Source organism: Mesoplodon densirostris, chromosome 1 (genome assembly GCF_025265405.1).
Source record: "Mesoplodon densirostris isolate mMesDen1 chromosome 1, mMesDen1 primary haplotype, whole genome shotgun sequence".
In the NCBI taxonomy this organism is placed as follows: domain Eukaryota; kingdom Metazoa; phylum Chordata; class Mammalia; order Artiodactyla; family Ziphiidae; genus Mesoplodon; species Mesoplodon densirostris.
In genome coordinates, this window is record NC_082661.1 from 132,681,458 (window position 1) to 132,696,780 (window position 15,323).

At 34.5% G+C, this 15,323-nt stretch overlaps 1 protein-coding gene across 1 annotated transcript in view; it reads left to right on the top strand.

The window, feature by feature from the left end:
* UBA6 (ubiquitin like modifier activating enzyme 6) overlaps positions 1–15,323 on the top strand; it is a 92,211-nt gene that overhangs the window by 11,292 nt on the left and 65,596 nt on the right. The window lies entirely within an intron of this gene.

Here is a 15,323-nt window from a genome sequence, read left to right on the forward strand (position 1 = left end):
GGGAAAGGAAATAGTCAAGTCCAGGAAACGCACAGAGTCCCATACAGGATGAATCCAAGGAGAAACATACCAAGACACATATTAATCAAAGTATCAAAAATTAAATACAAAGAAAAAATATTAAAAGCAACAACAAAAAAACAACAATTAACATAAAAAGGGAATCCCTATAAGGTTAACAGCTGATCTTTCAGCAGAAACTCTGCAAGCCAGAAGGGAGTGGCAGAATATATTTAAAGTGATGAAAGGGAAAAACCTACAACCAAGATTACTCTACCCAGCTAGGATCTTATTCAGATTCGATGGAGAAATTAAAACCTTTACAGAGAAGCAAAAGCTAAGAGAATACAACCCCACCAAACCAGCTTTACAGCAAATGCTAAAGGAACTTCTCTAGGTAGGAAACACAAGAGAAGGAAAAGACCTACAATAACAAACCCAAAACAATTAAGAAAATGGTAATAGGAACATGCATATCAATAATTACCTTAAATGTAAATGGGTTAAATGCTCCAACCAAAAGACATAGACTGGCTAAATGGATACAAAAACAAGACCCATATATATGCTGTCTCCAAGAGACCCACTTCAGACCTAGGAACACATACAGACTGAAACTAAGGGGATGGAAAAAGATATTCCATGCAGATGGAATCAAAAGAAAGCTGGAGTAGCAATTCTCATATCAGACAAAATACACTTTAAAGTAAAGACTACTACAAGGGACAAAGAAGGACACTACATAATGATCAAGGGATCAATCCAAGAAGAAGATATAACAGTTGTAAATATTTATGCACCCAACATAGGAGCACCTCAATATATAAGCCAAATGCTAACAGCCATAAAAGGTGAAATCTACAGTAACACAATAATACTACGGTCTTTAACAGTCCACTTTCACCAATGGACAGATCAACCAAAATGAAACTAAATAAGAAAACACAAGCTTTAAATGATACATTAAACAAGATGGACTTAATTGATATTTATAGGACATTCCATCCAAAAACAACAGAATACACTTTCTTCTCAATTGCTCATGGAACATTGTCCAGGATAGATCATATCTTGGGTCACAAATCAAGCCTTGGTAAATTTAAGAAAATTGAAATCCTGTCAAGTGTCTTCCGACCACAGCGATATGACACCATATATCAATTACAGGAAAAAAAACCGTAAAAAATACAAACACATGAAGGCTAAACAATATGCTACTAAGTAACCAAGAGATCACTGAAGAAATGAAAGAGGAAATCAAAAAATAACTAGAAACAAATGATGATGAAAACACGACAGCCCAAAACCTATGGGATGCAGCAAAAGCAGTTCTAAGAGGGAAGTTTATAGCAATACAATCCTACCTCAAAAAACAGGAAAAATCTTAAATAAACAACCTAACCTTACATCTGAAGCAATAGAGAAAGAAGAATTTAAAAAAAACCCAAAGTTAGCAGAAGGAAAGAAATCATAAAGATCAGATCAGAAATAAGTGAAAAATAAATGAAGGAAACGATAGCAAAGATCAGTAAAACTAAAAGCTGGTTCTTTGAGAAGATAAACAAAATTGATAAACCATTAGCCAGACTCATCAAGAAAACAAGGGAGAAGACTCAAATCAACAGAATTAGGAATGAAAAAGGAGAAGTAACAACTGATATGGCAGAAATACAAAGGATCATGAGAGATTACTACAAGCAACTCTATGCCAATAAAATGGACAACCTGGAAGAAATGGACAAATTCGTAGAAATGCTCAACCTTCCGACACTGAACCAGGAAGAAATAGAAAATATAAACAGACCAATCACAAGCACTGAAATTGAAACTGTGATTAAAAATCTTCCAACAAACCAAAGGCCAGGACCAGATGGCTTCACAGGCGAATTCTATCAAACATTTAGAGAAGAGCTAACACCTATCCTTCTCAAACTCTTCCAAAATATAGCAGAGGGAGGAACACTCCCAAACTCATTCTACATGGCCACCAATCACCCTGATACCAAAACCAGATGAAGATGTCACAAACAAAGAAAACTACAGGCCAATATCACTGATGAACATAGGTGCAAAAATCCTTAACAAAATAATAGCAAACGGAATCCAACAGCATATTATAAGGATCGTACACCATGATCAAGTGGAGTTTATCCCAGGAATGCAAGGATTCTTCAATACATGCAAATCAATCAATGTGTTACACCATATTAACAATTTGAAGAATAAAAACCATATGATCATCTCAGTAGATGCAGAAAAAGCTTTCAACAAAGTTTAACACCCGTTTATGATAAAAAAACCCTCCAGAAAGTAGGCATAGGGGAAACTTATCTGAACATAATAAAAGCCATGTATGACAAACCCACAACCAACATCATCCTCAATGGTGAAAAACTGAAACCATTTCCACTAAGATCAGGAACAAGACAAGGTTGCCCACTCTCACCACTATTATTCAACAGTGTTTTGGACGTTTTAGCCATAGCAGTCAGAGAAGAAAAAGAAATAAAAGGAATCCAAATCGGAAAAGAAGAAGTAAAGCTGTCACTGTTTGCAGATGACATGATACTATACATAGAGAATCCTAAAGATGCTACCTGAAAACTACTAGAGCTAATTAATGAATTTGGTAAAGTAGTAGGATAAAAATTAATGCACAGAAATCTCTTGCATTCCTATACACTAATGAAAAATCTGAAAGAGAAATTAAGCAAGCACTCCAATTTACCATTGCAACAAAGAAAATAAAGTACCTAGGAATAAACCTACCTAGGGAGACAAAAGACCTGAATGCAGAAAACTGTAAGACACTGATGAAAGAAATTAAAGATGATACAGACAGATGGAGAGAGGTTCCATATTCTTGGATTGGAAGATTCAACATTGTGAAGATGAGTCTACTACCCAAAGCAATCTACAAATTCAGTGTAATCCCTATCAAACTACCACTGGCGTTTTTCACACAACTAGAACAAAAAATTTCACAATTTGTATGGAAACACAAAAGACCTGAATAGCAAAAGCAATCTTGAGAAAGAAAAACGGAGCTGGAGGAATCAGGCTCCCTGGCTTCAGACTATATACTACAAAGCTACAGTAATCAAGACAGTATGGTACTGGCACGAAAACAGAAATACAGATCAATGGAAAAGGATAGAAAGCCCAGAGATAAACCCACGCACATATGGTCACCTTATCTTTGATAAAGGAGGCAAGAATATACAATGAAGAAAAGACAGCCTCTTCAATAAGTGGTGCTGGAGAAAGTGGACAGCTACATGTAAAAGAATGAAATTAAAACACTCCCTAACACCATACACAAAAATAAACTCAAAATGGATTAAAGACCTAAATGTAAGGCTAGAGACTGTAAAACTCTTAGAGGAAAACATAGGCAGAACACTCTGACGTAAATCACAGCAAGATCCTTTTTGACCCACATCCTAGAGAAATGGAAATAAAAACAAAAATAAACAACTGGAACCTAATGAAACTTCAAAGCTTTTGTGCAGCAAAGGAAACCATAAACAAGACCAAAAGACAACCCTCAGAATGGAAGAAATATTTGCAAATGAAGCAACTGACAAAAGATTAATCTCCAAAATTTATAAGCAGCTCAATATCAAAAAAAACAAACAATGCAATCCAGAAATGGGCAGAAGAACTAAATAGACATTTCTTTAAAGAAGATATACAGATTGCCAACAAATAGGTGAAAGGATGCTCAACATCGCTAATCATTAGCGAAATGCAAATCAAAACTACAGTGAAGTATTACCTCACACCAGTCAGACTGGCCATCCTCAAAAAATCTACCAACAATACATTCTGGAAGGGGTGTAGAGAAAAGGGAACCCTCTTGCAGTGTTGGTGGGAATGTAACTTGTTACAGCCACTATGGAGAACAGTATGGTGGTTCCTTAATAAACTAAAAATAGAACTGCCGTATGACCCAGTATTCCCACTCCTGGGCATATACCCTGAGAAAACCATAATTCAAAAAGAGTCATGTAGCAAAATGTTCATTGCAGCTCTATTTACAATAGTCAGGACATGGAAGCAACCTAAGTGTCTATCGACAGATGAATGGATAAAGAATATGTGGCACATATATACAATGGAATATTCCTCAGCCATAAAAAGAAATGAAATTGAGTTATTTGTAGTGAGGTGGATGGACCTAGAGTCTGTCATACAAAGTGAAGTAAGTCAGAAAGAAGAAAACAAATACCGTATGCTAACACATATATATGGAATATATAAAATGGTTATGAAGAACCTAGGGGCAGGACGGGAATAAAGACACAGACCTACTGGAGAATGGACTTGAGGACATGGGGAGGGGGGAGGTTAAGCTGAGACGAAATGAGAGTATGTCACTGACATATATACACTACCAAATGTAAAATAGATAGCTAGTGGAAAGAAGCCACATAGCACAGGGAGGTCTGCTCGGTGCTTTGTGTCCACCTAGGGAGGTGGGATAGGGAGAGTCAGAGGGAGATGCAAGAGGGAGGGTATATGAGGATATATGTATACATATAGCTGATTCACTTTGTTATACAGCATCAACTAACACAACAATGTAAAGTAATTATACTCCAATAAAGATGTTTAAAAAAAAAGGAAGAAATGCCAAAATGTTTTCCAAATGATTGTACCACTTTACATTCTCACCAGTAGCGTATGAGAGTTGGAATTGCCCCACATGTTCACTGAGCACCTGCTATGGTCAGTCTTTTTAATTTTGGCCTTCTAGCGTGTATATAGTAGTATTATGTTGTGGTTTAATTTGCATTAATGATTAATGATCTTGATCATCTTTTCATTAGCCTGTTTGCCATCTATCCACTTCGGTGGAATGTCTCTCTAAATCTTTTGGCTCTCTTTTTTTTGTTAGGTTGTTTGTCTTAGTGAGTTCTTTATAGTATATGTTCTCTATGAGGACATCTATGAGTGTCCTTTGTTATCTATATGATTGCAGATATTTTCTCCTAGTTTGTGACTTGTCTTTTTTTTATAACAATGTCTTGCAGAGCAACATTTTTAATTGTAGTGAGATACAACTTTTTAGTATATACCGCCTGCTTTTTGTTGTCCTACGTGAAATATGTTTGTGGGAGTTTCCTTGTAGCCTAGTGGTTAGGATTCCAGGCTTTCAATGCTTTGGCCTGGGTTCAGTCCCTGGTCAGGGAACTGAAATCCTGCAAGCTGTGCAGCTCAGCCAAAATAAATAAATTAATTAATTCAATTAAAAAATAAAAGATGTTTGCAGAACTCAAAGACACTAAGACTTTCTCCTGTGTTATCTTCTTGAAGTGTTGTGGAATTAACTGTTAAATTTAGGTGTATGATCCATTTCAAGTTAATTTTTGTACATGGTGTGAAGTGGGGGTCAAGGTTTATTTTTTTCCATATAACTCTCTGATGTCTCAGCACCATATGTTGAAGATTTTTCCATTCCCATTGAACTCCCTGCATATCTTTGGCAGAATTCAATAAATTAAGTATCTTTGGCTTTATTTCTGGAATCTTCTATTTCAGTGATATATATGTGTCTCTCTTCATGCCAGTACCACACTGTCTTGATTACTGTGGGTTTATCATAAATTGTGGAATCTGGGAGTAAAATTTCTCCAACTTTGATTTCTTTTGCAAAGTTTGTTGGGCTCTGTTAGGTTCTCTGAATTTCTACAGCTTGTCAATTCCTTAAAAAAAAAAAAAATCCTGGAATTTTGTTTGAGATTGTTTTGAGTCTGTAGTTCAGTTCTGAGAACCTAGATGTTTTAACTGTTGAACCTTAAGAATTTTTTTTTTTACCACTAAATACTTAAGTGTGTATTTCCTAAAAACAAGAACATTCTCTTATATAAACACAGCATAATGATGAAATCAGGAAATTAACATCAGTACAGGATTATTAGCTAATTTTTCAGGCTTATTCACATTTCATCAATTGTTCTAAAAATATCTTTTACAGAAATGAAAATCCTGGATCACACATTACATTCACTTGTCAAGCCTGTTTAGTCTCCTTCAATCGGGAGCATACTTTAAGAATCTTTAATATGGTATGTCTGTCAGTTTATTTCTGTACTCTCTTTAGTAGTGTTATATAGTTACCAGTGCAAAGATCTTGCATAATTTTTATCAAATTAATCCCTAAGTATTTGTATTTTTTATACTATTGTAAAGTAAATGGTAATTTTTAAATTTCAATTTCTAGTTATTCATTACTCTTAAATTGGAGCACAATTGATTTTTGCATATTTACTTCTTGCAATCTTGCTAATCTCACTTATTAGTTCTAGTAACATTTTCTGTAAATTCCATAGCATTTTCTAGACAGTCGTGTTGTTTGAAAGTAAAGAAATTTTACTTCCTCTTTTTCAGTTTGGGTGCCTTTTGTTTCTTTGTCTTGCTTTATTACAGTGGCTAGAACCTTCAATACAGTGTTGAATGGAAGAGGTAAAGGCAGGCAACCTCTCTTTCTTCCTGATCTTTGGTGGAAAACATTCATTCCTCCATAAGGAGTATGATGTTAGCTACAGGTTTTTCATAGATACCCTATTAGGTTGAGGAAGTGCCCTTCTATTACTGGTTTGCTTAGAGTTTTGTTTTGTTGTTTTTTAAAATCAGAAATGGGTATTGTTTGTCAAACACTTTTTCTGCATTCATGGAAGTGATTATATGGTTCTTCTTCTTTAGTCTTTAATGTTGTGAATTACAGTCGTGTCTTTTAGAGTATTATAGTACCCTTGCATTCTGTTTCTAGGATAAAGCTCACTTGATCGTGATGTATTTTTATATGTATATATAAAAAATCTGTTAAGAAGTTTTGCAACTACGTACGTGAGGGATACTGGTGTTGAATATTTTTAACTTGAATGATTTTGTCTGGTTTTGGTATCAGGGTGATGCTGACCTCACAGAATAAGCTGAGAGGTATTTCTTCTTCAAATTTCTAGAAAGTTTGTGTAGAATTGGTATTTTTTTCTTAAATTTTTGGTAAAATTCACAATGAAGCTGTCTTTGGAGTTTTCTTTATGGGAAAGTTTTTAACTACATATTAAACAGCTAATAGATAAAGGGATATTCAGGTAATATATTTTTTCTTGAGTGAACTTTAATAGTTTGTGTCTTTCAAAGAATATGTTCATTTATTTTAGTGGTTGAAATTAGTGGCATAAAGTTGTTTGTAATATTCCCAGAATATCCTTTTCAGTGTCTGTAAGATCTGAATGATGTTCCCTTGCTCATTCCTGATAATGGTAATTTTTCTGTCTTCTCTTTCTTCCTGATCATTCTGGCTAGAGGTTTATCAATTTTATTGTCTTCTCAGAGAACCAGCTTTTAGTTTAATTGATTTTTTAATACTTGTTCTGTTTTGTATTTCAGTGATTTCTGTTCTTTTGAGGGGTTTTTCCTGCTTATTTTTAGTTTAATTTGCCCTTTTTCTAATTTCTTAAGGTAGAAGTTGAGATCATTGAGTTTTGAGACCCTTCTTTTTTAATATATCCATTTCATGCTAAAATTTTTCTTTTGAGCGCTGCTTTGTATGTATTTGACAGGCATGTGTTCATTTTCATTCAGTTCCGAAAACTTGTAATTTTCTTTTGATTTCTTTGACCCATGCATCATTTAGAAGTATCTTATTTGTTTTCCAAATATTGAGGAATTTTTCCAGAGATCTTTCTATGCTTGATCTCTAATAATTCCACTGTTATCACTGGGCGTAATTTGTGTGACTTAAATTTTTTTTTAAGTTTTTTAGTGCAGAATATGGTCTATCTTGGTCAATGTTCTGTGTGCATTTGGAAAGAATATGTATTCTGTTATTTATTGGATTGTCCTATCAATGTCAATTAGGTCAAATCGATCAATAGTGTTGTTCAGCTCTTCTGTATCATTACTGATTTTCTGTCATTCTTTATATCAGTTATTGAGAGAGCGGTGTTGTCCATAATTTCCTGTTTGTATATTTCTTATTTCAGTTCTACCAGTTTTTGCTTTACATAGGTTGAAGCTCTGTTAATAGTGCATAAACATTTAGAATTGTTATGTCCTCTTGATGTATTGCCCATTTTATCGTTATGAAATGGCCCTCTGTATCCTGGTGATTTTCTTTGTTCTGAAATCTGTTTATCTGATATTAAAAGTCTGCTTTTCTCTTGATTATTGGTAGACTTAATTGATATTTATAAGACATTCTTTTTCCACGCTTTGACTTTCATTTGTATATTTAAATTGGGCTCCTTATAGATAGAATATAGTCGGATTTTTCTTTTTATTCAATCTGACAGTCTTTTTTTTTAATTAATTAATTAGGCTGCATTGGGTCTTAGTTGTGGCGTGCAGGCTCTTCATTGCAGCGTGCAGGCTTCTTTAGTGGTGGCGCACAGGCTTCTCTCTAGTTGTGGCACACGGGCTCCAGAGTGCAAAAGCTCAGTAGTTGTGGCACAAGGGTTTAGTTGCCCCGCAGCTTGTAGGATCTTAGTTCCCTAACCAGGGATCAAACCTGTGTCCCCTGCATTGAAAGGCGTTTTCTTCACCAGTGGACCACCAGGGAAGTCCCTGACAGTTTGTCTTTTAATGGAGTGTTTACACCATTTATATTTAATGTGGAATGTTGATACTGTTTTTGCTGTTTGTTTTCTAATTGCCTAATCTGTTACTGGTGTTCCTTTTTTTCCTCTCTCTCCTTTTTTATTGTTGAATAATTGAGTATTTTAATTATATTTTATTTCCTTTAGTTGGCATGTTACTCTACAGGTGTCCCTCACTATCCGTGGGGGATTGGTTCCAGGAACCTCCATGTACACCAAAATCCATGGATGCTCAATCCTCTTACATCAAGTGATGTACAATGAATGCAGTTGGCCCACCATATCCTCAGATGTGAATATGGAGGGCTGACTGTATATTTATTGAAAAAAATCCACGTATAAGTGGACCCACACAGTTCAAACCTGTGTTGTTCAAGAGTCAACTGTACTTCTTTCTTTTGCCTTTTTTAGTGATTACTTCATGGTTTATAGTGTACATCTTTAATGTGTCACAGTGTATGTTCAAATCTTATTCTGTCACTTCCTGTATGACATAAGAAGGTTACAACAGTGTACTTCTGTTTTTCCTGTTCCAGGATTTGAGTTATTGTTGTCTTAACATTTTACTCCTACATAATGTTATAAACTCACAGTACATTACTGTTTTTGGTTTAAGCAGTCAATTATCATTAAAAGAGATTTTAAAAATAAAGAAAAGGGGGTTTTGTATTTATCCATAGATTTGTCATTTGTGATATTCTCTATTCCTTTGTGTAAATTAAGATTTCCATCTGGTATCATTTTCCTTCTGCCTTAGGATTTGCTATAACATTTCTTATAGTGAAGGTCTGCCAGCAATGAATTCTTTCACCTTTTGTATGTCCAATGAAGTCTTTACTTCCTTTTTTTGAAATTGAGTATAGAATTTTAGGTTGACAGTGTCCTCCTTTCAGTGTTATAAAAATGTTGTGCCACTGCCATCTGATTTGTACTGCTTTCCTGGGAGAAAGTTGTCATTTGTACCTTTCCTCTGCATGATCTGTTTTCTCTGATTTTTTTAGTATTTCCTCATCATCCCCAGTTTTAAACAATTATGATATGCCTTGGTATAGTTTTCTTTATATATCTTGTTCTTTGTTTGCATCATGGTCTTTGAGTTTATTGTGTTCCTGGAAAAATTTTAACAGTTTAGTTCTTCAGTTATGTTTTTCTCTCTCCCTTTCTGTAGTCTCTTTCAGGGACCTCAGTTTCACATATATTAGACCAAGTGAAGTTGTCCTGCAGCTCATTTAAGCTCTGGGTTTTGGGGTTTGTCTGGGTTTTTTTGCCAGTCTTTTTTGTTTTCATCTCTGTGTTTCATTTTGTAAAGTCTATTACCATGTCTTCAGGTTCACTTCTGCAGTGTCGAATCTGTTGTTGATTCCATTCAGAGTATTTTTCATATTAGATTTCATAGTTTTCATCTCTAAAAGTTTTGCTGCTTCTTGAGCATATGAATTATATTTTTAATTATCTTAATGTCTACACATTCTATCATCTGTCATTTCTAAATGTGTTCTTTTGTTGATTTTTCTGTTCACTGTAAGTTGTATTTTCTTGCTCTTTTGCATATCTGTAATTTTTTAGTGTATGTCAGACATTATGAATTTACTTTTTTGGTTGCTGGATAATCTTGAATTCCTTTAAATATTCTTGAGCTTTTTCCGGGACACAGTTAAATTACTTGAAAACAATTTTATTTTCTCAAGGCTTACTTACTTTTAAGCTTTGTTAGGTGAGATGAGAGGAGACTCAATTCTGAGGCTACTTTTCACCCAGTATTGATGTAATATTATTTGGAGTATTCTATCCAGTGCCCTCTGTATTATAAGGTTTTCCATTTGGCTGGAGAGGAACACAAACTCTTTCTGACCCTGTTTAAAAACAGGGATTGTTTCACTTGCACTTGTCACCTGGTTCTTTCCCCAGCTTGAGGTTCTTTCCTCATCTTAACTTAGCTGAAGACTCAAGGAGAACCCTCGACAGATGTCTGGTGTTCTCTCTGTGCATCTTTCTGCTCACAAATTCTAGCCTTGAATTCACAGCTCTGTCTCTTCAATTCAACAGGGAGACCACCAGGCTCTTCTTGGGTTTCCCTTCCTGCTCTGTCTCCTGGAAACTCTCCAGGCAGTGGCTAGGCAATCATAAAACTCACCTCATTTATTTTTCTTCTCTGAGATTACTGTCCTCAGTTACTTATTTTCCAGTGTCTCAAATCTGTTGTTTCATTTATATTGCCCAGTTTTCAATTGTTTAAGGCAGAAAGAGGATAATCTGGTCCCTGTTACTTAACCAAGGCCAGAAGCGGAAGTCTTAGGTACATACTATGTATCTCTTACCTGCCATTCTTTTTCATGCTTTTCTTTTTCCTAGCATAGAATGCTTTTCCTTCTTTGATTAATTTAACTCCTCTTAAGTCTTCAGATTTCAACTTGGATGAACCTCATTTGTGAAGCTTTCCATGACCTCCACTGATAGAGATAATCACTTTCCCTTCTGTATTTCAGGTTCCCTTAGTTTCTGGTACTTCTGTATATAGTACTTAATAATGGATTATTTGATTACTTATCCCTCCCATTAACATGTCGCAGGCATCCTCCTAGGTATTTTATATATTTTATTTTAAATAATTTAATCCTCACAGTACCTCATGAGGTTGTTGCTATCTTGATCCCCACACAGTGCCAGTGCCTGCCTTGAAATAGATATTTTAATAAATTTATGAATGCCTGAAGATAATTGAAGTACATCCAGAAGATAGTGATTAGAGTGTTGAGGGGGACTCAAAATGATGCCATGTTTGGAGTTGTTTAAGGAACTGGAGATGTTTAGCCTGGAGAAATCTGGAGGAACCTGAATACCATCTTCCAATCTTTGGAGGGCTGTCACATGGAAGAGGGATTAGACAAGTTCCCTGTGGCCCCAAGGAGGTAAAATTAGGACTAGTGGTGAAAACTACAGGGAGATATTGTACCTTCATTAAAGGGAGAATCTTTAATAAATAGGGCTCTTTAAAAGTAGAGTAGTTAGCCTTGGAAATTTCTTTTTGACTGGGCGCATTCACTGATACGTTGCATGTCCATTTAATACAGTCAGCTGTAATGTATCAATGCTGGGCTTGAAGTTACACTCTCAGCTCTTTAAATCCCATCCGATAAGATTTTAGGGTCAGTTGCAGAGTACCTGCCATTGCCTAGCACAAAGTAGGCACTTACTTAGTACCCTTCCCCTTGGTGGCCAACATTGAAAAGGCAGGTAATTTAATCAACTGTTGAGAATTTGTCTGAGATTATATGATTCTTTGAAAACCTTGGCTCATATATCTTAATTTTATTCTTTTGTCTGGATGTTCTTTGTCATTTATAACCACGTTTGTGTCATGGCTATTCATTATTTACCTAAGTAATCTTAAAAATAATTGATGAAGACAAGTGTGAGATGAAAGACATATTTTTCTAATGTAGTTTTTGTGACTGTGAACATAGAAAAAAGAATTCAAGCCCTCTGCTTAGTAGAGCATAAAAGTGTTGTTCTTGTGTGCCAATTCATTTCTTTCATTAATTTAGCAAATTGGTTTTGTGTGTCTGTTATGCACCAGGCCCTGTTAGTCAATGGGGATACAGTAGTAAATAAGGCAGGCCCTGTCTTAAGGAATCTACATCTCCTAGGGAAAATAGACAAATAGTGAAAATACACTGTGTTAATCGTTATAATAGATTGAATGTAGGGTGTTATGGATGCACACAAAAGATGATCTAACACTGTTTTAAGAAAGTTTAAGGGTATCAGGGGAAGTATCATGGGGGAAAATAATATATAATTTGAGACCTGAGGACAAGTAGGAGTTATTCAGGCATAAAATAGTGGGGAAGAGGAATATTCCAGAAAAACATCTAACAGCCAAAGAGAAAATACGTTTGGAGAGCTGAAAACCTTTAGTACACCTGGAACGTGGAGTTTGATGGTAGAGTGACAAAAATGAGACTGGAGAGCCAAGCAGGGACTAGATTATGAACAGTTTTGTGACTAATATTAGAGTCTAGACTTTATCATAAGGGAAATAGGAAACCATTGGAGTTTTTAAAGCAGGAAAATTATTTGACCAGATTTGTATTCAGAAAAGTCATTCTGTCTTTCTTAGTTGGAAGTTAATAGGTAATATGTAAAACTGAAAAATCAAGAAAAAGTACAAACATGTTATTGAGAAAGAAGGGGGTAAATATTAGAAGAAATAACTAAAAGAATTGAGGATGGTTGTTCTTAGGACTTGGGAATCAGGGTAGGGAAGAGTTAGGTCAGGAACTGATTTTTTTTCTTCCTGTAAAAGCCTTGTAGAATGATTTAACTTTCTTAATCTATGTGCAGTGTAGTATAGTGGTTAAGAATATGGTTGCTAAGACCAGCCTGCCTGGGTTGAATCTTGCCTCCACTATTTATAACTTGCTTAATTTCTCTATGATTAAGTTTTCCTCTCTGTAAAAATGGGAGTAATAATAGAGCTTATAGAATTTTTGTGAGGATTAAATGAGTTAATACAATAAAACACTAAAACAGTGCATGGTGTGTAATAAACACTGAGTTTTAGCTGTTATTCTTACATGTCAGCACTGTTCACGTACTGATATATAAGGAGGATAGACAAATTTACAATCATAGTGGGGCATTTTTTAAATGTTGCTTTTAGTAATCAAGAGAATAAGCGAACACAAAAGTCAGAACAGGTACAGATTTCACCAACATGATTATTAAGATTAATCTAATGCACATATAAGGAATGTTGTACCTAACAACTGTAGAGTACACATTCTTTTCAAGAACCCATGGAACATTTGTAAAATTGACCAAAGAAATTCTCAAATATTAAAGAGTGAAAATTATATAGATTGTGATGTCTATTCACAATACATTTAAGCTAGAAGTCAATACAAAATATAATTGTAAAATTCCTCATAAAATTAGAAATTTAAAAATACACTTCAGATGAACCCATAAGTCAAAAAAAGAATCATTAAAATTGGAGAATAGTAATTTAAAGTACTATGGATCAAAATTTGGGATGCTGTTTAAGATCAGTTAAAGTTCCACATGTGTATTTTTTGGTACATCCACTTTGGAAAACAGTTTGGCGTTATCTAATAGTTAACCCTGCATTTCCTCTCCTAGATATATGTGCTATAGAAACTACTACACTTGTACCATGACACATATATAAGAATACTCATAGTCTCATTATTGGTAACTGTCCAAAACTGTAGAATAGCTAAATTATGGTATATTATCACAATAGACTAGTACAGTATAATAGAATACAACATGAAATGAAAATTAATGAACAGCTACGTTGATATGAATAACTCACAAAAGTATTCAAATGATCCTGTTTATATAAAGTTCCAAAACAGACAAAACTTAAATATATTGTTTAGGAATACACAAATAAGGGTTGTAAGACTATATAATACACTGTTCCATACATACCATAGTAGATGTTCAATAAAAATTTCATAAATAAATAAATCGATTTTATCTCTGAAGCAGAAATGGTGAATACCAATTTAAAAAGAAAAGTCTAATAGAGAACAGACTTGTGGTTACTGTGGGGAAGGGATGGATTGGAAGTTTCGGATTAGCAGACACAAACTTATATATATATAGAATTGTTAAACAACAAGGTCCTACTGTATAGCACAGGGAACTATATTCAATATCCTATAATAAGCCATGATAGAAAAGAATATAAAAAAAGAATATATATATATATGTATAACTGAATCACTTTGCTGTATAGTAGAAACTAACAACATTGTAAGTTAACTATACTTCAATAAAATAAATTTTAAAAAAACAAAGAAGAAAAGTGTAGCTTTTATTATATATTATAGGGAATAAGGACGGAAATAGTAAAGATAGCTTGTGTTTATAAAGTTTCTTCCTACTAAACAAGAGACCCCTTTTCAGGCTTTTATATTGAATATCAATAGATGAAATATGGAAATTAAATAAACATCTATATATTAAACAAACATACATTAAACCAGCATCTGTAAATGTGCGTGTGTGTCAATTCCAAAAGAAATATTTGCAACCCAAGGGGCTCTGGAATTATTTATTTATACTGAACTCATCTTTCAAAATAATTCTGGTGAGAAGCCATTAGAATGCCCCTATCTTCAAAAACTAGTATAGCATCAAGTTAATCAATGTTCTTTCAAATAAATTCTTACTATTGACTTTATTACTATATCTAACTTTTTTAAATTGCCAATGTGTATTTTTTGAAATTCCCATCCTGATACTGCCTTGTGACTGTTAGGATGGATGACTTAACAAGGTCCTTTATATAATTTATCAGCTTTTATATTTAAAATAATGTTTAAAAACTACTTAACTTTAAGTCATCTAAACTCCAAGAAGGAAACCAATTTTTTTGCCTGAGAAATCTTTTTCACAGTGAAAGGCTTTAAGTGGAAGTGGCAAACTCAGATGCCTGTGGTGGCCACCGAGGTAGTAAATGAGAGGAGAAGGATGGGAACTGTGGCAAATCTAGATCACATAGTCCTCCCTCTCTGAACAGGGCAACTCCTACTCAACTCTGTAGCCATAAGGGAATGTGGACTGTGGTGCCAAATCTCCTAATGTTTCAAAATATGTCATATATTTGACATTAATTCAGAACTTTTAAGCACTATGCAAGTGATCCAAAACAAGTCTGTGGGCAGGATCTAGCTGCCAGGTTAT